A 26,116-nucleotide genomic window follows, 5' to 3' on the forward strand; every position below is an offset into this window, starting at 1 on the left:
TACCAAACTTTTGAACGGGGTTATTTTAATAAATTCAGCTTTTTTTTTTTTTTGTCTTGTGGACTATAAGTAAACATCTTTTATGTGAAATATCTTACTCAGATAAAATAACATGCATCTTTTTTTTAAAGTAAGCATATTTATAGGCTTTTTGTGCCTTTATTTGGAGAGGACAGTAGAGAGCAGACAGGAAAGCATTGGGCAGAGAGAGGGGGGTAGGATCGGCAAAGGCCTCGAGACAGGAATCAAACTCGTGTCGCCGTGAATGCATTTGCGCCATATTTTGTCGCACTAACCACTAGGCTATTGGCACGACCAAAACAAAACAAAACAAAACAAAACAAAACAAAACAAAACAAAACAAAAAACAAAAAACAAAACAAAACAAAACAAAACAAAACAAAACAAAACAAAACAAAACAAAACAAAACAAAACAAAACACATGCAATTTGTATGATCTCTCTTATTTTGTTAAAATTATTTACATTTTCACAGATTCTGCAAAGGGGTTCACATACTTTTTTTTATGCAATTGTATATAAAGTTTATGAACACCAATTTTTGCACAAATAAAATAAATCAGAAAGCAAATATAGTATAGGTACATCATTCTGCATTGTTTCCTTTTGGAGAATTTACTTATTTATTTTATGTGCAAAATTTGCATCTTGAATGTTGAAATGGTTATGAAATGCAGGCACTGCTAATTCATATATAAACTAGTAGCATTCATGCAAGTTCCTAATATACTCATCTTTTTAAAATGTTTTTTTGTAAGCATAAAAAAAATCTCAAATACAGAAGGATAAGTCAACACTCAAACTGTAGGCTTTTTATTACATTAAATGGACAATCAATTGATACACCATGTTGAGGCTCAGCATAGCAAGGCAGTGATGTCACAGAGACACGAGGACATGCTGCTATATTAAAAGACAGTTAACCCTTGACTGTTGACCTCTTCTCAGATGTATAGCAGCTCCTGTGTGTACACATTTTCACATCCATCAGCTTAACCTGCAGGGTCACGTTGTATTTTTAGTAAACTATTTAGAAAATGTTCATGGGAAAGATGTTTGCAGTCATCATCATGTATGGGCTTTTCTTGCACTTTGGGATGTAGAATGAATGTATGAAAATATTGGAGTCAACTGTGCCAACTAAGAGGAGAAGGATGCCCACAACTGTCTGCAGTCCAAATCACTAATGCATGCAGTGATCTTCTATCTTGTGATTCATGTTTGTCTGTTTAACTTCTCCTTCATTCCAGCGGCAGGATGCAGTGTGGAATGTGCACACCTTGGATCATGACAGAAAGAGAGAGAGAGGGAAGGAAGGAAAGGAGGGAAAGAGGAAGTGAAGCACATCCGCCGCACACATTTGGGCTTAGGGGATCTTCTTCCTTGGCTGCTGGTCTACATGTGGAAAGGACCAGGATGCTCGTTGACAAATCACACTGCAGTTTTGGTCAGTACTGACCTCAATCCTTTGAACTGTAGTGTATATATTCACATTAACCTAAAGAAATAAATGTTGTAAAAATTGTTCATTCTTCGCTCGTAATCTAATGCATTAACTAATATCCAACACAAACAACAAAAAACATCAAAAATCATGAGGCAAATTTGACTAGTTTTATTTGGTTCTTGAAGTTTTAGTTAGTTTCGTACATTTTTGCGTTTCGTACATTTTGATTCTTCAACCATGAGCAATACATTTGTTCCTGTATTTGTTAATCTTCGCTAACATTAGTTAATGAAAATACAGTTGTTTATTGTTTGTTCATGTTAGTTCACAGTGCATTAACTAATGTTAACAAGATTTTAATAATGTATTAGTAAATGTTGAAATTAACATTAACAAAGATTAATAAATGCTGTAGAAGTGCAGTTCATTATTAGTTCATGTTAACTAATGTTAATTAATGAACCTTATTGTAAAGTGTTACCAAAGTTTTATACATCAAATTCATTTTAACACAGCTGCAGTAGTACATTTTTCTTCAATTTTGTCAATAATAACCTTGGAAGCAACAAACAAAGTGTGTGTATTTTTAATCTGATGGACGACTGGTCCATGTCATGTCGGCACTGGACCCACAGTCAGACACCGTTTCGACCCTGGGCTCCTTCATACGTGTCTTGCTCTCGGTGTGGTCTCATGTATACTCTTAACACATTCCCACCCTCCACCTTCTTCCCACCCAGTCTGCCGTGGTCATGAGACTAGCCCATGTGTGTATTGTACACTCTGCGTGATAGCCAGCGTTGCCTACTGCAGGATAAATGTATAAACCCCTACAGCAGGACAAGACTTGCAGCGTGTTGATGGAGTGTATCATGTTGTTAAAGTTTCACAGGTACTTAGTACTGAGTAATGCAGACAGAATGCGTTCCCACCCACACAGGGGGCCGCCAGAGATGCTAAACGGTCACACCAAACCCGTAGCACAGCCGTTAGGTGCAGGTATGAGTCATATCAGGGTTTGGAAGACAGCAGTATGGAGATTTGGTACTGGATAGGCAACTTCCGGCTCTCACAAGTTTCTGTTATCATTCAAAGCAAATTATCTGCATCACATGTCACGAATGTACCATTAAAGGAACAGTATAACCAAAAAAATACATATATTTACTCACCCTTTTGTAGTTTCAAACCTGTATGACTTTTTCTTCTTCTGTGGAACAACAAAAGTGCTTTTTAAAAAAAATGTTTTGTTCATACAATTAAATTGACTTTCACTGTATGAACAAAAAATTCAAATATCCTTTCCCTTTAATGCATTATGCAGCATGAACTAACAATAAACAATACTTTTACAGCATTTATCAATCTAGGTTAATGTTTTACATATAATAATATATTTTTAACAATTCAAGCTGTATAAATTACACAAAAAAAATTAAGCCTTTTTTAAGAATTACAAATTTCATTTGTATAGTAAAATAATCCTTACATATTATTCATATTATGGATTAAGAATTTAAAACGAGTAAAAAAACAAACAAAAAAACTACAGCTTAATAAAACATTTTGAATAAATCTTAGTGGAACAAGGGAATGGAAATTCAGTTTATGCGATTCGTATTTATAAATCTGAAAATAATTAAAATGTTTAAATTTATAAATACCAACCACATAAACGAAATGATCCATTTCCTTGTTGTTTGATTAATACAAAAAAGTTTAATAAGCTCTATTTTTTTTTTCATTATAAATAATTAATCCATAATAATTTTATTATACTACACAATAAGGGTTGATATATATATATATATATATATATATATATATATATATATATATATATATAGTAAAATAATCTGTATATATCTATTACATATTATACAGGGAGTCAGAATTATAGGCAATTATTTTCTGATCATATTTTTTTCCCAAGCACATTTTACCAATTCCAATCCACATCAATCTTAATAACTACTATTAAGTTTTTAATCATTTATAAGTGATTTATTGTTCATGAAGGCTGGAAATGAAAAATGCCTTATATTCAGGTGTGCAGAATTATTAGGCAAGTTTTCTTTTAAGGCAAAATGAGCCAAAAAAAATTTAACTCAGACTGAAAAGTCAAAAATTATTAAATACTCATGAGAAGGACGCAATACTAATGCATACTAGAAATTGCAAAGTTAAAGCATGACCAAGGGACAGCAAAATGCTCATTGGGTCAGCGGGGTCAGACAAAAACAGTGGAAAAGAAAAGACACATGTTAACTGCAAAATAATTAAGAATTAAGGTGAAGAATTAAGTGTGAAACCATCAGGACCCTTTAGTCTCCAGGCCACCATTTTCCAAATGCAACCTACCTGGAGTTCCAGAAGTGCAAGGTGCAGGATTCAGAGACTTAGGTTAGCTAAAGAATCCTAAAAAATGACCTGCACTTGATAAGATCAAAGCTAAGTGTTGTGAAATACATGAAATGGGTTTAAAGGGCTTTAGACAGACAGCTTGAGAATGACTCCTGATGGACAAGCACCATCCTCTTGTACCACTGTTTGAAGAATTTATCCAAACTGGAGTAAGGTGTTTGAGTTCACTTTTATCCATCTCTTTCCTGAAATGTTGTTTGCAGAGATGGACTAAAAATATCTTCCAAAACTCACTGCCAATTCTGGAAGATAAATTCTTCAAACAGTGGTACAAGAATGTGGTGCTGGTCCTTAGGAGTCACTCTCAAGCTGTCTGTTTAAAGCCTTTAAAACCCAGTTTCATGTATTATAAACTTAGCTTGTGATTCTTTAATCGGGTCATTTTTTAGGATTCTTTATAACCTAAGTTTGAGATCCTGAGACCTCACACTTCTGGAGACTCCAGGTAGGTTAGTTCTGGAAAATGGTGGCGCTGGAATAAGGGTTCCTGATGTTTCACACTTAATTCTTCACCTTAATTCTTAATTATTTTGCATAACATGTGTCTTTTCTTTTCCACCTGTTTTTGTCTACCCCGCTGACCCAATGAGCATTTTGCTGTCCCTTGGTATGCTTTACTTTGCAATTTCTATATATATATTGCGTCCTTCTCTGTATTTAATATTTTTGACTTTTAGTCTATATCTCTTTTTTGGCTATTTTGCCTGTAAAAGAAAACTTGCCTATATCTATCTGTATATATATATATATATATATATATATATATATATATATATATATATATATATATATATATATATATATATATATTGTAATTGTAACACTTTACAATAAGGTGTCATTTCTTAACATTATTTAATGCATTAAAGGGGACCTATGCAAAATTCACTTTTACACACACAGTAAAATTCACTTTTTACACACTTTCACAATACCACAGTGTGTGTAAACAACCACACTATAATGGTAAACATCCACCCAATACTTTTTTATAATCCCCATAATAAATCATTATCAATCAACGCGTTGTTTCATATTTCGCCCTATTGCTACTCCTACGTAAGAGTAGGGAAACCCTGCCCATGACTGGTGACGATCTGCCCTGTTATCATAGACACCGCCCTGAGTGAGAAACACAGAGTCCGGCATTTCTGTTTACTCACTAGAGATATACAATGTCTGTGCCAAAAAAAAAAAAAAAGACAAATGTTCTGTTGTTGGATGTACCAACGAACATACAAGGCTCCATAGACCGCCATCTGAGTCACTGAGGACACCGTGGTTGAAGTTATTACTCAAGGGTGAATCAGTACAAACTGTTCGTGATCCTCTCCGGAGTGATACTGGTCATGGCAAAATGGGAGAGCACACACTTTATTACATATAAAGTTTATTAAGCACCCCCAAAAAGGGATAAGGTCTGTATATATTTGTTTACTGTTAGTTGTAACAAGTGTTTTGTGTAATTCGCTGTGTATGTTGATAATAATACAATGGAGAGAGAGTTTATAGATAAATGACTTTAATGCGCACTTTGTGTACTGTTTTATTAAGCTCTTATGGTGATTTTCTAGAGTGAAAACGTTCGCTTCATGTTTTGTGTGATGTACAATAAACTTCATAAAACTCAGTAAAGATGTGACCATCATTCAGACGGGGTCCGCTACAACAGGCTTGTAAGTTATACTAATAGTGGATAAAGGCAAGATGACAACATGAGTTATAATAACCAATAAAAATGCAATTAAACTGAACTATACCTGTTCTTTCTCCATGTAGCATATATTCTCTGGCTCATAGGCATCATTTTCAGACTCCAGTTCTATGGAGAGTTTCTGACATTATTAGTGCGTGAGATTGTTCTGTCACCTCGCACCTGCTCTTGAAGCTCCGGAGCAGCAGCTCATTTGCATTTAAAGGAACACAAAAACAGCGCGTTTTTGCTCAACCCCAAAAAGTGCCAATTTCAACATCTTGTAAAAAATTGTCTGTGAGATATTTTGAGCTAAAACTTCACATAAACACTCTGGGGACATTAGAGGCTTATTTTACATCTCTTAAAAAGGGGCATAATAGGTCCCCTTTAACTAACATAAACAATGTTAGTTAATAAAAATGTTCATGTTTGGGTTAGTTCACAGTGAATTAACTAATGTTAACAGATGACTTTTGATTTAAAAAATGTAAATGTTGAGATTAATAAATGCTGTAGAATTATTCTCAGTTCATGTTAATGTAGTTAACTAATGATAACAAATGAAACATTATTGTAAAGTGTTGCCATATTAATGTATTAGCAGCTGAGAGTTAACAATTAACAAAAGTATAATTATAAATTAAAATTAACCTAGATTAATAAACACTGTAAAAATGTCCTTTATTAGTTCCTGCTGCACGATTTATCGCACAGTACGAAAAATAACATTGAACTTAAACGCGATTATCGCTTAAACGTGATTCTTAGTGCGACTATGAAATTGCAAAAACTGTGATTTTTTTTTTATGCGCAGCTTGAAGTATGGAGTATGGCTCCAAATGCTAATCCATCTGAAAGCACTGCAAGTTTGAGTCGCTTATAATGTACATTTATTAACATCTTGTCCAACAAAAGACAACGTTTTTACTCCAAACTCACTTCATAATGACAGTTGAGCATCCTTCTGTGAGATGATGTGGCTGTTTACACAGAATAAGGCAGTTTTGTGTTTATTAGTCATGTTTAATTAATCAAAGTGCTTCAATCTTCTGTTTATTCAGCTACAGAGATATGACATGTGTTATCTTCTTCTGAGGCAGGGCATATTTAGAGTTTCTGAGCAAGAGCGCCGTCTGCCTTTCAGATGGAGAAGCATTTACTACTGATCACAGAGCCGTACAGCTCTGACAAGCTGCGCATTAAACAATCGCAGCCTTTGCCAAATCACGTGCGGTTTAATCACGATAAATCGTGCAGCCCTACGTGATACTTACGGCCAGTTTCACAGACAAGGCTTAAGATAGTCCCGGACTAAAATGCATGTTGAGCTGTTTTAACTGAAAGCAACTTGTACTGACATATCTTATGTCAGTGACATTGTTTTGTCTCAAGATGCACACCAGTAATGTTTTCTTCAAAGGCATGTTTATAAAAGCTACTTGAATGTCCTAATTGAACTAAGACCTAATCCTGGCTTAATCTAAGCGCTGTCTGTGAAACCAGGCCATTAAGTATTAAGTATATAATACATTAAGTATTACCTATTGTTAATAAATTGAACCTTATTATAAAGTATTACTGATTAAATTCATGCAATGTTTATTATGCAATATCAAAACTTAAGTGGTGTCTTAAGGGAAATTGTTTGCTTTTGAACAACAACCTTTGGGAGTATTAACACACTTTTTAATAAAAAGGATTTATTTGCCTATATAATTATTGGCTCATCTTCCAGAGCATTTGGAGAGAGGCAGTTTTCGCACCAAGCGCTCTCCGTCCAGAAATATTCACAGTCGAGACAAGGCCTCGTCTCCATGGCACCCGAGCGAGCAGATGGAATGGAGTCTATGCAGCTAAGTGAAATGCAGAAACTTTCGTCAGTTTCTAATCTGCCCTTGGCACTGAGGTCCGCATAAGCTGCGCTGATATTAAGAGATTCTCTAAGAGTCACTCAGGTATTAAGGAAAAAATACAATGCTCCTGCGAGCACTCTTTTAATGTTGGATTTTATTATCAAATGCATTTGTGCGCCAAAGAAAATTTCCACAGTGCCTTTTAATGCCTTGTGCAAAGACACATCCAAGCGCTCAAACTAATAGCCCCATATAAACGACATTTCAGGTGCATGCTTAGAATCCCCTGCTTTGCCTTGTGTTTTATATGTAGCGTCTCATATTGTATTGCATTACAATCAAATATTATAATGCAATACAAGGACTGTGGGAGGTAGAGTGAATATCTATAATGCATTTGAATAGATCTACTCTTGTGTGAGGTGTGAAAAGGTCAGGACTGACTGAGATTAATGTCGCTTTATGACCTTTGCAGGTTATCTGGGTATTACACCGCATTAAAATCAACTACAGTGTGGTGTGTGTGTGTGTGTGTTGGCCATAGTCTCAACCTTAGACGTCACTCCCACGGACCGTGGGCTGAACGTCTGATGCATATGGCACACTTAACTGGAAACACTTCAGGATTTTCGACGTCTTCATCTGGTTGGTTGAATTCTACATGATGTCCGGGTGACGTGTATGTCTTGTTTTTTACCGGTCCGCCTGGAAACAAATGCCATGATGCCAAACCCCCTTGTGGAAGAAGAACGCTGTCCTGTTTACAACTGTGACAATGAGCGCTTACCGGGATCAACTAAAGGCTGGATTTTCAAACGTACGTGAAGTTTGCATTGTTGCAATAAACTTGCACAGCGTTCTAGAATAAATAATTTATTAGATACACACCGGTCTGTTACTGTAGGGACATCAACTTTACATTTTCACGCCCCTAAACATTACACTAAAAAACGGACTGTGATTGGTTGCGTTTACATGTCAGTCAAACGTCCTCTGGCCAATGAAAGCTGCAATAGAGTCCCGACCTTCTGCCGTCAGTCTGAAGGTCTGGCTTCAGGAGACTATGTGGGCCATGACTTCATATCTGATTCATGGCGAGAGAAAGTAAAATGAGAGGCGTTTACTTAGTGTCGGAAAACTGCATGCGATGTTGACGGCAACGCAGCTCGTCATGCAGATATCCTGAATGAATGACGTAAGTGCCGTCAGTCAGTCCTCACCCCACACTGCACCCTTCACCTTTGACCCATTAAAGAGAAGCGCAGTCCGAGGTGAGTCATCGGGATAGCCAGATAAACGCGTGGACGGTTCTCTGCGGTTAATCTTCCCCTATCACTCCTTGCAGTTACCCAAGGGAAGCCCTGACAGAGCATCAATTATCATTCCACACAAGCCTAACCATGGCCCTGGAGGACCCCCGCTGATGTCATCACACAGCTTTTGCCGCACAAGATATCAAACGAGCGATTTACTTCCATTACACGCTATTCAGAGGTTTACATTACTGGAATACTTTCACCCTGGCCACTTTCCCCTCTAGAAATGTTTCTCATTGCTGCAAATGATTGGATAACTGCAACGTCAGAGTTTTAGCTCACAAAGAACAGAAGTGTTCTTGTCTGGGAAGAAGAAAGCAGTGCCCATTTAAGATTTGTGATTTAATAACTGTTAGTTAGCAGATACCAGACTTCCTGTAGCGCAACAGGTGTTAGAAATGCCATGGGTTTGATTCAGAAGGGAAACAAAGTGATAAACGTCTGCCAAATGCATAAATGTAAAGTAGAGCAAAAACATGCTTTTGTTTAATTCTTTTTTTTATTATTATTAATAGTCATATTTTTTTGTATTTTAACTCAAATGTAACCATAGTCAGACATTTTAATCACCGTGAAACGGTTTCGTCCCTCGTCTGAGGGGTGTGAATTTAGCGCTTCATGAAGAGCATACAGTCACATGATGGCTGTCTGTTGGGGTGAGCAGACAGATGGGAAGTGGCTGTTCCTGGAGCAGCTCGAGTGTGTTCTCCCTGTTCCTGTTGTTTTATTGAAGTGATTCCAGTATCCGCCGGCTAGGCTATGGGCTGCAGTATAGAGCGCATACAGAGGCTCATGACCACCTGCCTCCATATTCCTGTTGTACAAACAGTAGTGCAAGGGGAAATGGCACCATTGGAAACACCTGTGCCCGACTACCATAATGGCCCACTGCAGTAAGACCCCCCTCCTCTTTCATTTCTCTCTTCATTCTTCAGTGCTGCCTAAAAGTCACTTTAGGCTTTGAGCATGTGATGTTACACTGTGATAAATATCAATAACAATATGTGATGTTGCACTTTTAAAATAAATTAGGGCTATTAAAATAAAATAAATTATAAAATAATTAAATGCAAAATATATATTTTAAATATACTATCTACACTTTCCTGGAGCTTTGTGAACAGGGTGCAGCTCTGAGATTTCTGTTCTTTGACCCAAGAGGTGACTTTTAGCTCCTGTATTGGTCAAATAACTTTGCAAATTTCTAGGTCAGATTTTCTCATTTTGAACTCTGAAAAACAAAACGCGTTGTGTTTCAGCTTTCTGGCTCACAATATGGATGGAAGTGAAAGTCTCAAAGTCTGAGTGCGACTGCACCTTAACACTGACCTAAACAGGTGCCAAAATGACGTGCGACAGGACATTCTGTTCAGGACATTCAGGACATTCTGTCCCGCTTGGTAGCCTCGCCCACTGTGAAATCTCATTGGTCCAAAATCTCACTCATTTTCACTTCTGCACTATAGTTTACTGTTGAAATTTGTCATTGTGAATATGCTTTTGTATAATAATTGTTTAATATAGCAAAATTTTGCATTGTGAATTGTTTGTGGTGTCCCTTTTGATAAAAGCATTTACTAAATATTTAACTACATTAAACAACAAACATCCTCTGATTGGGCAAATTTGCATTCAGTGTAAACAAACAAATTGTCTGTTGCTGGAAACCTGGTTGTTTCAAACCCAAAGGGACAACAAAAGGAATTTCAAAGGCTCCGGAACCTTTTAAATGTAGTTCTCTTAGAAGCTTATTAGAACCTAATCGAGTGCTATTTGGAGCATTAGAGATATTTTGTTCTATGAAATTGCATTATAATGCAGTGTCATAAACTCACTTACTTATTTTTATAATATGCAGTAATATGTAAAACGCTGGCAGCGGGCATTCGCTGCTGTATGAATGCATTACGAAAAGACACATAACACAAAGTGAGGACTGTGAGAGATGTGCTACAGCATTCCTGCAAGGCATTTCTGTCAATATTGCAGTCAGATTGTGTGAAGTCTTAATGAACTGAGTTCTCTGAGGGCTTCAGGCTTTCTTCAGTTCTTCATTAGTTCTTCTATGCTACGAATCCCTGAAGACATAGTGGTACGCAATATAGAAAGATGTCAGATTGTGATTTTATATTCTGTGAATGCTGAATTTTTCTCCCAACTTTCATTGTGTGTGTGTGTTGTGGGTGGGTGTATTCAGACGCAGATGGGTAATAGTGATAAGAAGCTCTTCTGGGTGTATGGCAGAAATATCTTGGATGCCTTTTTAATCCCTGGTGAAATTTGACAGTCTGTCATTGGATGGAATCTGTGCAGCCCTGCGAATATCAAGCTGAACCCATGGTAAGAATAAACACGAAGAGAAATAATTGGACACATCAGAGTTTGTATACTTTTAGTACTTTTATTTTACTCTCATAGTAGGAATATGTCTTTTTCAAACATGCATAATGACTAAAAGACTCACCTATTCAATTTCTGAGCAGAGCAGAATTTTTCTACTGGCCTGAAACCCAGCAGACAATGTAGCTGTAGATTGTACCACACAGAAATCTACATTGTATGCCAGGTTCATGACAGCACAAAAGAATTCATCCTTCGCTTTCCAAATCTGATGCGATTCAGCATGTCTGCGCATTTAACTCTCATTATTTGTCAGCCTTCAGCAACTCAAAAACATTTTCACAAAGACAGCCCCTTGTGACAGGCAAAACACAAAGGGAATGTGACATGTCGCCTTGTCCTTTGTTACCTAATCACTTAAACCGAATCTTCAGCAGTCAAACAAGAAACAATGTCTCATTCCTTCCGTTCAAAGACATCTGAAATGGTTTCTCGAGGCTTTTAGCTATGCTGTGAGAGTTCACTCACCTTGATCAAATTGTTTTAGGGGAAAAAACCCACAATGAACAAGGCTAAAAGTGCAAAAACAGCGCCGATTCGGTCTGGTCAAAGAGACAGACTGTTATGACAAGGGCCCTCTTTAACGTCCATGAAAGAGCGAGTCCTATTCTGACAGGATGAAGCACACATTGTGATAACATACCACACAATCTAAAAGGAATGTGCCAACAGGAAGCAGAAAATGCCATCAGAGACCCAGTAGCCAGATGTAGCTGCTGATTGCAACACAGGATCTACACTGACTACTGAGCACCTCATGAGCACCCTAAAAAGCCACCGGCAGCGGTCGTCCACTCGAGCCGTCCTCAGCGCCTGAGGAAGACAGAGAAAGAGAATGGTTAGACAACCCCAAATCAAAGTGTCTGCAGCTTCGGAGAATGACAACAGCCCTCCTTTATGCTCATAGCACAGAGACAGGCAGCACCGGGGAGGGGGAGCTAATCTCCCGATGGGCATTTTTAAGCATAGCCAGGGCCGGATTTATGCATAGGCATTCTAGGCATGTGCCTATGCTTGCACGTCTAGGGGGGGCCCAATTACAATGAGGAAAAATAATGTATGTTTTTAATTTTTTATTTCACTTTAATGGTAAAACAATGTAAGAAAATTCGACCTAAATTTTAAATACTAGGCAGAAACATCGTATCTCCATATTTCATAATTTCCCCCCCCACAAATCATTACTATTGGTCACCCTTTACGTCTTTTAACGTATTAAAAAAGAGTTTATGACTAAACCTCGTATCTCCATTGTATTCTCAAACTTTTGGTCTCATGCAGTTGGGACTGTCTCTGCTTGTTTGCAAGGGTAAATAAAGAACTGGTTGTTGGAATAAGTACAGCATTTACTTTACTCAAGAAACTCTCTCTATATAAAAAGGCTAATGTTTTATGTGTTTAGGAGCAAAGAAGTCTGTTTTAGTCTTGCATTTGTTATTGAGTCACAGCCAATACTTTAAGTCTTGAATTGTCTGTGCGAAGCACTTCATCTTTTATAGCATGAGATTTTGGACAAATTACAGAAAAACTAAGCACCCACACAGCTACAATAAACTTTATAACCTGCAAGTTGATGAAAACGTAATTCGATGCACTTAATTGCCTTAGGAGGGTCTGTTTTAATGGTGGACAAAACACGTATGTCCGACATTCACTGGTCAAAAACTCTGTTTGAGCTTGATTTTGTTAGAATGTTAATAATATAATGACACATGCAAGTGTCTGACCATATAAAGCCACAATATCATCTAATTATTTAAAAAATACAGTTTTTCATTTTGGATTTTCAAGGTTTCCTCCCATCAGCGACAATATATAGTTTAGTATGTAAGCTACCACTTGGGGGGTATATTTTGCCTATGTCACAATATGAGGTAAATCTGGCCCTGAGCATAGCGTTAACACTCTTGCAAATATTTCTTTCCCCATTAGCCTGGAGGCAAGACGGCAGGAAGGCAGACAGATAGAGGCCTGAACCAGACTGAACCAGACCTGCATTGTGCATTTTTCTCATAACAAACAGCGACATTAACCTTTTTTCTGACCTGTTAATATTATGAAAATGTAAGCCTGGTTTTGCGACTACTCCCCGAATCCACTAAGTGGTTTGGCAAGCATAAGTCCGCCTCAGTCAGAGCACTCAATTCAAGTCTTATTAATTAGAAGTGGGTGCTTGTTAGCTGCCCAAGGTGCACTTTGATTGGGTCGTCATCTAATTAAATCATCCTCAGCTAGATAAACAAAAGAGAGTGACTCACATAGTGCTGAATACATCCTGTTGACAAGGATGCTGAGAGCGTCAGGCAATTTATGTACGAGTTTATTGTATTGGTTAACAATAAAGTATAATCATTCTCTGTTTGACTGACAGGAGCACGCACAGATGATATGCTGTATGGCTGTCTTTGCACCCTCCTGTAAAGGCTCCAGCTCTGCATACCTGAGACCTTGTGACTGTATTGATCAAACATACTTCGACCAGCTGATGGTCACTTGACTCTAATTTTTCTCTATTAGGGAGTTCATTCCTAACCTGAATTCCAATGCTCTGTCCCTGCTCGCTGTCAACGTTCAGCCCTCTTTAAGCAGTCTGACTAGACCGTGGGACAGCGGCAGCATGAGGTCTGAGAACTACTGATGGTTTTTATAGAACAAGAGACAGTGAATTGACTGAACTGTCTGGTTGATTTCAGAATGGTAAAAGGATGGATATTTGGGGGTAAATCATACAAGAGGGAACCTTGCCTGCAAAAAAATACCATGTTATTCCATCAAGTTCCTCTGAGAACCATATAAATAGCACAGTAAAATAATGGAATATGGGTAAAAGAATACCAATAAGAGTGTCTACAGTAAAGAAAGTTTGGGGTAAGCGAGTGATCATTATTTCCAAAAAAAAAAAATGTAAATGCTTTTTTTGAGTGGGTAGGGGGGAGGGATTTCACACCACATGACTTTTTACATCCTAAAAACAACCCTAAGAATATCAAAATTAATTTTAATTACATTTAAAAAATCAATCAGCAAGGATCCATTAAATTGATACAGCAAAGATGCATTACATCAAAAGTGACGGTAAAGACTTTTTGAAAAACATTTTTTACAAAAGATTCTTATTTAAAATAAATGGTGTTCTTTTGAGTATACACAACAACACAACTGTTTACAACATTTATAATAAGAAGATATGTTTTTTGAGCAGCAAATCATCATATTAGAATGATTCCTGAAGGATCATTTGACACTGAAGACTGGAGTAATGGCTGCTGAAAATTCAGCTTTGCCATCACAGGTATAAATTACTTTTTTTTAGCATTTATTAAAATAGAAAACAGTTATTTTAAATTGTAATATTTCACAATATTATGGTTTATTTTATTTTATTTATTTTAAGTTAAATTTTTGGCCTTTTGCCTTAGAACAGTGTAAAGGCGACAGGAAGCAACGGGAGGAGAGATGGGAACAGGATCGGGAAACAGCCTCGAGCCGGGACTCAATCTCAGGTTGTCTGTGCCTACTGCGCTATATGTTGGAGAACTGTCCACAACCTATGGCTCCGACATAACAGTCTATTTGCGATCAAATAAATGCAGCCTTGGTGAACATAAGAGACTTCTTTTAAAAAATATCTAAATCTTAAAGACAGATAAAAATAAAAAATGTGTGTCACACCATTGACCCATATATCAAAGTACAACAAGATACTATCACTGTACCATGGTACGGCCACAGTACTCTTTTGTAAGTGAGTCTTTATGAAACAGTTAAGGCCATTTAGTGAACAGTGAACTGTCATGTGAGAGTGGCCTTAATAGAATGGTACTGGTAGAATGGATCTCTGTGTTGTTGTGCCTTGTAAACGTGGGCTTAGTTTATGTTAAGCTAAAGTTATGATTATGCGGTTTAAATGAAAAACTGACTGTCTGACTGACCTTGTTGACTGTAAAGTGCTTTGGATTCTAGGGTTTAAAACTTCTGTCAAAATTTGCTGTTTCATTTCCAGAGTGACAGCTGATGTTGACAGCTATATTGTTTCATTCTATTCCGTTTACATCTTCATTGTATTTTTTTCCTGGCAGCACTAACAACGGGCTATGAAATTAAATGCATGAACGGACACTTTGTATAGACGTGAATCACAAAAGCAATGCTTTAAGCAAACTAAACAATTCATGTGATGAAGTTACAAATATACATGCATCTACCACCCCATTAAGCCTTCTTAATTTGCTTCGCGCTACAAAAGGGTGGGGGAGCGTGCCGTGAGGCTCTCGAGGGAGGTATGTGCTTCCTGCTGCAACACTATTGTCTGCCCCTAAGGAGAAGCCCCAGCCCGCGACTTCACATGAATGACCTGTAAACATTAGGAGAATTCCGGCACATTCCATTCATAACCTTCCACAGTCACTGCTCAGCCCAAGGGCCTGCTAGTCAGCACATAAGACACGGCTTGTGTTGTAGATACTAAAGTTCTGAGCTAAGGTTCGTTTCAAAGTGCTGCGGCAGACATTTCTGCACATTTCAGATTAAATGTGATGGCAAGTTAAAGTGTAATAGCTTTGCAGAATGTGGAAGCCCGATTTTGTATGTAAAATTTCTATTCTATTTGAACGCTTTGTGCTGACAACTTAAAATGTGTTAGACTGAGTTTATTTGATCACATTTATCATTATATATTTCTGCATCCAAAAGGCTGAAGATACTGAAAAAGAAAAGGATATTTGCTGCTATATTAAATGACATATAAACAATCAAATATAAGCATGTGCTCACCTAAATTGAAATGAAGACGTGGAGCATCGTGTGATCTGAATAGACTAAGAGCCAGTCTGAATAACCCTGTAAGAAAAATGAGGAAAAAAACTTAGATGCATGACCATGATAATCCAAAAGCAGATACAACTAATTATTTGAATTAAACACATATAAACATATCTAAAATGCCATGTAAGTCCTCTGATATTAATAAAAATGTATCTTCAGCGGGACCCAAACCAACATAGGCCCCTTACTGAAAGAGTGAGGCAAACTCTAACCCACACCGGGCTTTTCATTGAGCACTCAAACGAAAGGCTTTAACTGTTTTCTTTTCCCCCAGCGGACTAAAGGATGAGATGATACTACCTTTGTATAAGTAAAATAAAAAATATGTGAGAAGGTCCTAAAAAGCCCCAGCTGTAGACCTCTCGCTTATGACTCCTGCGCGGCACCTTATAACAGCACTTTCCATGCTTTTGAATTTTTTTGTTAGTGATCAAAGAGAGAAATGCACAAAGCGTGACAGGTAAATTCATGATGTTTCTTAAAAAGCGAGGGCCTTTAGGTGGCCTTATGAACAGACATCAAAGTTAGGATTCGTCCAAGCCTTGAGGGGAACTCCAGAGCGATATTTCAAGAAGAGAGAATGATTTCTCTCTCGGCTCCGTAATGAAAACTGAATCAAATAGCAAATGTGATTTATATAGTGCCGCTTTTGATGAAAAATGTTCAGCAACATTAATGATAATGATCAATCATCTCTAATGAAGACGTTCACTGCAGGCAGAGCCCAGATCACAGCAGGCTTTGTGTTTATTGATGCGGATCCAGATACCGGAGCAGGTCCAAAACCAGAACTGATGAGCCTCTACTTGTACTACTCACTATTTACAAGACGTGGGCCAGGGCTGTCTTTTAGGGGGAGGCTGAAGATTGGAGGGGAGGAGAAAGGGAAGAGAGGAAGCTGCCAGCGTAACCTCCCTGAGCTGGGCTATTCCTGGAGCACCAGCAAGTTTCAGTTGATGTGGGTTTCCTCCTGGCTGCCTGGGAGATGACTGGCCTGACCACATCCAGATTTTGAGAGGAGCAGCAGCCGAGCCCCTGACCAGAATGCTGTCAACGTGGTCGGTCACCAAACAGGAACTGAATCATTACCCACAGCAGCCCTGAGCGCAGGAGGAAGGAGGGGAACCCAGGCAAGTGTTCAAGAGGGTGTACTGTATTGTGTGTGTGTGTGTGTGAGTGTTTCTATTTGTACATGCCAGTGTATTTGTAGGAGAGCACAAGCAAATCAATATGTGATGAATGATTCATACCTCATAGAATCACTATTGTTCTAGTCAGACACCACTGAGGACTACTTCGTTGAACTGGAAATTTCCGAGGTACACATTATCACTTATAAGACTGTCTAGTCTACTAACAGAACTATTTTTGATCTTTGAGGTGATGTGTCTGACAGCCGACGCTCATGGCTTCAGTCAAAAAATCAATTTTCTACAGAAGGCTCTGGCTGTGTTTTGTCCTCGCCGCCTTTGACCTCCTACCTACATGAGGCAATGCTTCTAAAGAAGTCTGGACTGCTTTCTGTCAATACCAGCTGTTTGCTATGAACGTGGTCGTATTGAAAACAAGCAGTGAATGGGCCTCGGCTTCATTCAAAACAAAAAAAGATATCGCTTTCATGAAGAGGTGGTCTCCTGTCACTGAGAAAGCGGGAGAGTTGGTTTTAAAGTCTAATTCGATTTAGAGTAAGTAGTCGTGGCGTACCAGGCTTGATGAGGGATTGCATCTGAGTAGCCCAGTGTTGATAATCAACCTCGATAGGGTTTTGGTGATACGATCGTATGTGGAGAGTTTGGCCCCAGCTCCGTGAAAGGTGTAAGGGAGATTCATTTCGTTTCCCCTAAGCCCACTTGCCCCTCATGAGGGGAGGGAAAAAGCAGATCCCTGCTTTCTACCAACTTTCTACGAATGTAATTCCATTAGCCTGACAGATAGATCAGATAAGGGTGCTCGATCTGCCTTCAGGAGGGTGAACGTAATTGGTTCCGACCGGCTTTTAAAACGTTGCTAACCAGAGAGAGACCGGATCAGAGACAGAGGCTCCATTTCCCTGAAGAGTTCAGGGAAGGTGAGAGGTTTCTGCCATGCTGCCATTGTGCTGGGAGTTCCCCTTTTTGCCAAGACCTGACCGACTCCAGAGCCGGGAAGTCCATTTGCTTTTATAAGCTTGTAATGTGTGTCCCATTAGATTGAAGCCCTACAGATGGGTCAGGTTTGAAGTGAAAGGCGATCCCTTAGCACTCTAACCGAGGAGGACGGTTTAGTCTCACGCCAAACTAGCATATACACGAAAAGCCGCACGCACACGCTTTCCTGCCATTCTGAGACCAGCTACTGGAAGCTCTGAACTGGACTCTCGGCTTTCGTTGAGGAGAAGCGAGAGACTCTTTCCAGAGGGCTGTATTGATGGGAAAGAGCTGGCACATAACAGAGCCTGCAGTCCCTTTACAAGGCCTTGGCAGAAGCGCAGGCTCGAGCGAGAAGGGAGAGAAAGATTGAGAGAGAATAAAGGAGTCTGGCCCACAGCACACCCACTCACACGCTGGCCTGGAGAGCAAAAGCCTTCTATTCCCCAGCACGAACAACTCCCAGTGCTGCCCTGGGCTCGGTCCCACTCTCGAAGCACACTGAAGCGTATAGCATTACACCTAAATGAGGGCCGATAAATTCTTCTCCATTAGGGCAACACAACACTCTTAAAATAGCTATAATACACGCTCTGTTTGAGAGTGCACTAACCCTGCTGCTGATATGCGAACCCCGGAGCACCGGTCACATAGGCCGTAAAGAGTTTGGATGCAGGTTTTCCAGGGCACGAAGCTGGGCTGCTCTGGGTTCCTGCTTTACATGCTGCAAGTGCTCCAGCTTTTCTAGAAGTTCTGTTATTAAAGCCATTTCAGAACAGGATCACACAGAAAGTTCAATACTGCCAAAACAATGAACACATCAAGACTTGAATTTTGCAATGCAGCACCACAAAATGTCCACCACATTTTTTTTTTTTTAAAATGACACCAAATTATACGTATATATTATATTTTATATGTATAATATACTGAGAACATCAAAACAGTATATAAATTACATTTCTATACGTGCCATTTCAAACATTAGTTATTAATAACATCTAATGTGTGTATTTATGGGTAATTTATACTGAAAAATGACATTCATTATTAAAAATAGATACAATAGATACTTTTTGATACAGTTTTTCTTGTTATAAGGTTTTAAAGAAAAAATGTGGTGCTGAATGGCAAAGTTACATATAACTACATAAAATCTATACTATATATATATATATATATATATATATATATATATATATATATATATATATATGAATAGATAAAATTCTGGATTTAACTGGCATTTTCAGTTTAATTCTGGATGCTGCACAACCTTGCTAAGTATAGTTTGCATGTAGCTGTGAGCAATCAGCTACCTGCTTTATAATTTAATCTGATTGGACACTGGAAATACAGAATAAGAAAAAGAGAGAGAGGACACGTTGTGATCACCACTGATTCTCATTTTCCATGACGTGTTGCCGCACGTACTACACTCGTCGCTTATTGGAATTCAATGCACTGCCTGCACTCTGCCCAGGTGGGGAAACACTGCCCATATATGGGCACAGTTACACAAAGCATTGGGTGTGTGTGTGTGTGTGTGTGTGTTGTGCCGTTACCTGAGCATGTACGTCACACACACACCTTCTCTCTGTCTGCCTCCCTCTACTGCGTTTTCTTGCAACTTTCATTACATCAGCAGTAGGGAGGCATAGACATAGAGCTGGGAACAAAAGCAAAGTCTCTTACGGGAAATCTGCCTTATGAAGACCAGATTTTGAGCTTGAGACAGAATTGTGCTGTCGTTAAAATAGATAAGCACAAGAGATGCAGAGTAAGAACGCTTACATAACCTGACAAAACTGACCCTGTGGCACATTTACGGCAGGTATGTCAAGGTTGTGTTGCGCACAGTAACATAAAAGTTGCCAATACACACCCATGAAAACGAAAGCACTCCACATGGGTGGAACGTGCCAGCGGCTCCCCACACCAGTCACTCCCACCACTCCCTCTACAGGGAGTGTAAGTCTGACAATTCTTCCTCTAAAAAGCCACCTGATGATTCACAACTGCCACTGAAACTATAACTGTTTAAAAAAGCACGACCCACAAATCAGAACAGCATCATCATTTTGATTTTAGGCTCGACTTCAGCCTTGATTCCTAATGAGACAGCATTTGTGCAAAAGGCTTCTTGATAAACTAACACTTTATCATCTCATCTAAATACCTTGTGGGCATTGCATATTTATATGATAAACCCGGGTCTTTCACGAGGACCACACTGGTGACTATCATGACAAAATTCCTGCCTCGCAACCAGTGTTGGGGAAAGTTCTTTTTTAAAAGTAATGCTTTAAAATATTATAATTATACTATATAGTTATTCCCTAAAAACGTTTTACTTTACTTTTACTTTTTATGGAAAGTACTGCGTTATGTTACTTTTTCTCATCTGGGCTGGGCTGTTTGTTTGTTTTTATAACAACAAAAAAGTTCTATTTTTGGCAAATGTAAAGTCCCTTTCACACCAAAAGTGAAATGAATAAGAATAACCATCATGTTCACACAGTGCACACAATGCCTCTGCAGTCCCGATTTCTCTCAACACGTGGACAGGAGAGGTGTCAGTCAATAAATGGGAAAACAAAGTAACTTGCGTTACTTGTTTGAAAAAGTAACTCAGATATTTTGTTGTAAATTTAAAAGTAATGCGCTATTTTACTAGTTCCTTCAAAAAAAGTAATCTGATTACGTAACACAAGTTACTTGTAATGTGTTACCCACAACACAGCTCACAACACAATGAAATAAAAGCTTGAAGGGATAGTTCACCCAAAAATTAAAAGTCTGTCTTCATTTATATTCCAAAATATATGCATTTCTTTCTACTGAGGAAAACAAAAGATCTAACATATTTTGAAAAATGTCTTAAAGGTTGTTTTTCATTATATACGACCAAAAACATTCTCCAAAACATCTTCTTTTGTGTTCTTCAGAAAAAAAGAAAGACATACAGGGTTGGAACGACATGAGGGTGAGTAAATGACAGCATAATTGTCATTTTTGGGTGAACTATCTCTTTAAGCCAAACTTCCTTGGGTGGGCATGAGAACTCACCTGCTGTGAGCTGGACTAGAGGGAGTGGTAGATGTTGTATAGTTTTAGAAACACAAAGACACAGAGGACGCGTGAGCATGTTGGTGGGCGTAGGTTCTGCTGCCGCACCCATCTGCAAGCGCGGGGGGTCAATGTGTGACCGGCACATTCCTTTGGCTGTATGAGGCGTCAGTCTCGCATGCACATGCACACACGCCCTCTCCACACCCAACGCCCAACATCCTCCGACTTCACTTCCTGTCAGGGCTTCACATGGTGGCAGGTAGCCTTGAGATCTAATTTTAGGGTATCTATTGTTTGCAGTAGTTTCCGGAAGGCGCCTGTGTATAGTCGGCAATAAAATAATTAGGTTAGTCTAAGGTGACGGTTTAAGGGACTTTAACTGCACTTCCTGTGTCTGCAGCACACTAGAGAGGCTGTGTGAGAGAGTTAGTGGCATGCTATGGAGATCCACAGTATAAAATGAAATTCAGTCTTCTACTTTAGATTACTGTTAAAAATGTTAATAATTATATAGTATATAAGTATATTTTAAGTATGTTATACTATAAGTATATTTTAATAATGTAATATTTTATAATTTACAAGAAATTTATTTTAGAAAAAAATATATAATATAATATAAACACACTACTGTTCAAAAGTTTGGGGTCGATACAATTTTTGTAAAGTTTTTGTAAAGTAAAGTCTTCTTAATTTTCAGCAACCATTTCTCCAGTTTTCAGTGTCACATGATCCTTCAGAAATCATTCTAATATGCTAATTTGCTGCTACAGAAACATTTCTTAATATGCTTAATATTTTTGTGGAAACCATCATATTTTTTGTTTTCTGGATTCTTTGATCAGCATTTATTTAAAATGGTAAACTTTTGTAATATTATAAATGTCTTAACTTACACTTTTGATCAATTGAATGCATCCTTGTTGAATAAAAGTATTAATTTCTTAAAAATAAATATTACTGACCCAAAACTTTTGAAAGGTAATGTATATAAATTAATATTTTAAAATAAAAATTATTAATTTTATACTAATATTTTTAACAACAACAAAAAAAAATCAGACTCAAAGTCAGAAGCTCAACTCAACTCCATTGAAGGTCATTCACTTACAGTGGATCCTGAAGGACAACAGCTGGGCAGAGGGCCGAATCTACTGTGTCTCTATTCTGATTGGCTATTCACTAAGATAAACATACTGTATGCAGCAGTTTTTTGTTCTATGTACTCACACACAACCATACAAATATCACCAAAAAATGATCTACACATGAACAAACACTCTGCCTTTATTGCCCAATATTGCAACAACAGCTGGTCAAGAAGGTAAATCTAAACACCGGTGATTCCACCCACCGGCTGGCCACTAGTGGGCCGGCCGGCAAACCAGAGAATGTGTCCTCTGATTACCCAAGAGCAGCCGGCCAATCAGAAGTGATACTCACACGCTCCATTCATAAGAAACAGCATTGTGTAGGGTACTCTCTATAAATTCTTCCTCCTTCTGTGCTCGCTAGCCGTAGCCCCAACAGACCGCTCTCTCATTGGTGGAACGTAACAACCGCTCTCCCAAGGGAAACCCCCAAAATATGTTCTCAGCCTCCAAAAGGCACATTGACAATTCTTTCTCAAAAAGGTCCTGCATGTTGTATCTGGAGAACAGCTACTAGAATTAGCCAAAAACAGCGTTTCAAAACATTAGCATCGGTGATAAAGCGGAGATATTTTCCATATCAGCTCGACAATTTGTTTCGGTTAGGTTAAAAACAACAATTTTCCTCAGTTAAGATCCATCATGTGACACAGATAGAAAATGAAAGCACATGGCAGTTCTGTCCACACACACACACACACACACACACACACACACACACACACACACACACACACACACACACATATATATATTCTCAAACACTGTAATTGTAAGAATACATTGCCTATGTCCCCAATTTCAGTCTATGAATTTCTCTGTCTAGTTATCGAAAACCTGCAAACAATTTCTCAGTTTTAAAGCACACCATATGATATCCATTAGTACCAAGAGCTCTCTGTCTTTTTTCCCCACTCATTGACTTACTCTGTCTGGGTGAAAAGAGTATTTCCTGATGGCTGAGCGCTGCCTGCATGTGCGGGGTCCCCGACTTCCCCCTTCGTCCAGCCTCTTCAGGAGCAGCAAATTCAGAGAGAGAGAGTGAGAGCTCCTTTAACGTCTCTGAACTGCTGGAAAATAAAACAAATCTCTACTCAGCTCAATATTATCAGTCTTCTCCATACGAGTTCCCAGGCTCCAACACTCTCGGTCTGTCTCTCCCTCCTGCCTCTGTCCCTTTTTTTCTCTCTCTCTCTCTTTCCACTCGCATTCTTTAGCGACTAATCAGTAACACTCTTAAAGCGATAGAGACAGAGGAAGTGTGCCGTAGACTCTGAAAGTGCTTCCCCGTTTCAGCGGAGACCGAATAATATCATTATCACTGTCACTGAATTTAAACTCTCTACCGCCCCCTCCCACTCTCTCTCTATCTGCCCGTCTTTCTCTCTCTCTCTCTCCCTCTAAACAGTCAGTCATACACTGGAGACGGATTGCCAGAGTACTTATAGTGTCAGGTCGAGGGGCTGAGCGATTTGCCCGCAGCCTATCAGTGTTCAGGGTAGTGTCCTGTTTCAATGCTGCTGTGAATTGAGAGGTTAGAGAGAGGACACCCATTCAGAAAAAAAGAAGGGGGAGAGCGAAAGGGAGGAAGGGAGAGAGAGAAAAGCCGGCAGTCACGGTGAAAAACGCCTAGGCTGTGCCTCGGATCTTTAGGAGCAGGAAACTCCCCTACTTATGTGACCGAGGAACGTTAGTTAGTGTCTTTCAGTGAAGAATTCGCTCCCGTTCTACCAAGCAGTCTAAACACTTTTCTGAACGGGTCCACCATTGTCAAACACGCACATGCCGTTTATGACGACATAAAACAAACCTCATCTCTCGATAGCCTCAACAAACTGATATTAAGTATAAGAGTCAAATTAAAATCAATACAGCTGGATAAATCAGTTTTTAATATTAGAAGTTAGTATTAAAACAATTTTATCACTCCAAACAACTTACATATATATATATTTATTTTATATACTAATATTAGGTCCTTGCTTTCAAATTCAAATGTCTCCCTGTTAACTTTTTCAGGATAATTTATGGAAATGTGCTAAAAATGAAAAGATTGGTGTTTTTGATCCAGTTCCAGCATCTCAGGAGCGCTGCCACAACTCACCATGTCTCATCTTCGTCATAAACCCCTAACTCACCATCTTGGAGAAAGTACCTGAATTCTCATCAACTCTGGGAAACCCAACACCACAGAGGGACACTTGGCTGTTTAATATTTCAGAGCGTCACCTTTCCAGTGAAATAAAAGACAGACGTAAAGAAAGAGATATGCAGAGGGGTGGAAGAAATGACAACTCTACCTGCCCATCTCTCTCTCCACAGCCATATGGAACTAGGGCACCACTGAAACTTCTTTTAAACTGCCATATTTTAGTTGTTAGTCACGTAAGAATAGTGAGTCATCTCCGTGTGCCGTGGACCGCGCCGCGTGGAAGCTCGCACAAGCCCTGTATTTTACCCCCGCCGACTGAGAAACACAGCGCAGCTCTGTGCTTCCCTACAGCCCTCCTTACAATACACAAACAGCGGCCGGTCAGCTAGAGCTGCCGCCCCTCTGACGACCCACCGGCTCTTCAACCACCGCTGATTTTACAGGATGCTTAAATGAGGCGAAAACTGGGACTATAAGTCTCCTATGTGACTCAGAGAAACATGTCTTAGTCATGCTATTCAATGAGAAAGATTCAAATTAAAGGTTTGAAGATTGTCACAATATTCTTTTCTCTTCAAGTCTGAGACCACAATGAAAATTTGCCATATAAAAATATAATTTAAACCTGTAATATATTTAAAATATATTGAGTATTATATTATATTAAAAGATTTACAAGTCACTAATTAAACAAGCAAACTTATGACACTGGTGACAAAAGGTCAGATTATAATTAATATTTTTTAACAGAAAAATGTAATAAAAAGAAAAAGAAGAATATTTCATTAGCAGCTTCAGACTTTTACCCACAACTTTATGTTTATTTAATATATAGATCTTATATAAATCTCTTGGAATTACAAATATCTGTGATTTTAGACATTATGTAGGTCACAAAAGTTGTATAAATCATTTGCCTTTACTCTATGTATCTCCCTCCTATGTTCTCCATGTCTTTCCAGCAATCTGTACACATTCAGAACTTGTTCAAGCTCCCGCTGTGTCAGTCTGTATGGTGAAACTGAGCTTGACCACAGTACAGACAGCGTGTGTTCCAATAGAAGGGAGGAGGTGACGATGAATCACACATTGTAACGCGTCAACATGCCGCTTTGCCGTTTTTCCTTTTTTTTTTTGCAAACGATTTAACTCACTCTCATACATTTTGTTGTCAGTGGGTTGAGAGCTTATGACTCAGGAACATTACAGTGTAACCACAGGGCAAGCAGGGGCGATTGTTGTTGCAACCATGTGCTTCCCAGTCCTTTCATTTGGAAGAGGAATTTGAAAATGGTGTTCCTAATTTTAAATGCCTCCTTAGATATTAGATAAACTGAACTATTTAAATTTAAAAAAAAAAGGGGGGATGTGAAACATGCTGTATTTTGGCTCACGCAACCTGCTTAATTGAACAGAATTACATTTAAAAACTAAATAAATACTGATGTATTCTGTATTTGTCATATCAGTGTAAAAGCAGTGTAATGTAACATATTTCTTTTGTTGAAGTTTAAATATCAAATAATAAAAATGACCTGATAAAACAATAACTAAGTGATACTGAACCATAAAATTCTGTCATTTTATTCATATTTATTTTTTACTACAGTGTAGTTTGAAGCTTTGAAAACCAA

General features: G+C 38.5%; 1 long non-coding RNA gene across 1 annotated transcript; it reads right to left on the reverse strand.

Annotated features, from left to right (window-relative positions):
- Nucleotides 1-11,138: 11,138 nt before the first annotated feature.
- On the reverse strand, nucleotides 11,139-25,113 carry LOC125270131. Its single transcript, XR_007185260.1, has 3 exons — nucleotides 23,258-25,113; nucleotides 15,931-15,996; nucleotides 11,139-11,970 (listed from the first exon to the last, which is right to left on the reverse strand). It is a non-coding gene; the product is annotated as an uncharacterized LOC125270131 (long non-coding RNA).
- Nucleotides 25,114-26,116: the final 1,003 nt, after the last annotated feature.

This window comes from Megalobrama amblycephala, linkage group LG6, assembly GCF_018812025.1.
Source record: "Megalobrama amblycephala isolate DHTTF-2021 linkage group LG6, ASM1881202v1, whole genome shotgun sequence".
Classification (NCBI taxonomy): domain Eukaryota; kingdom Metazoa; phylum Chordata; class Actinopteri; order Cypriniformes; family Xenocyprididae; genus Megalobrama; species Megalobrama amblycephala.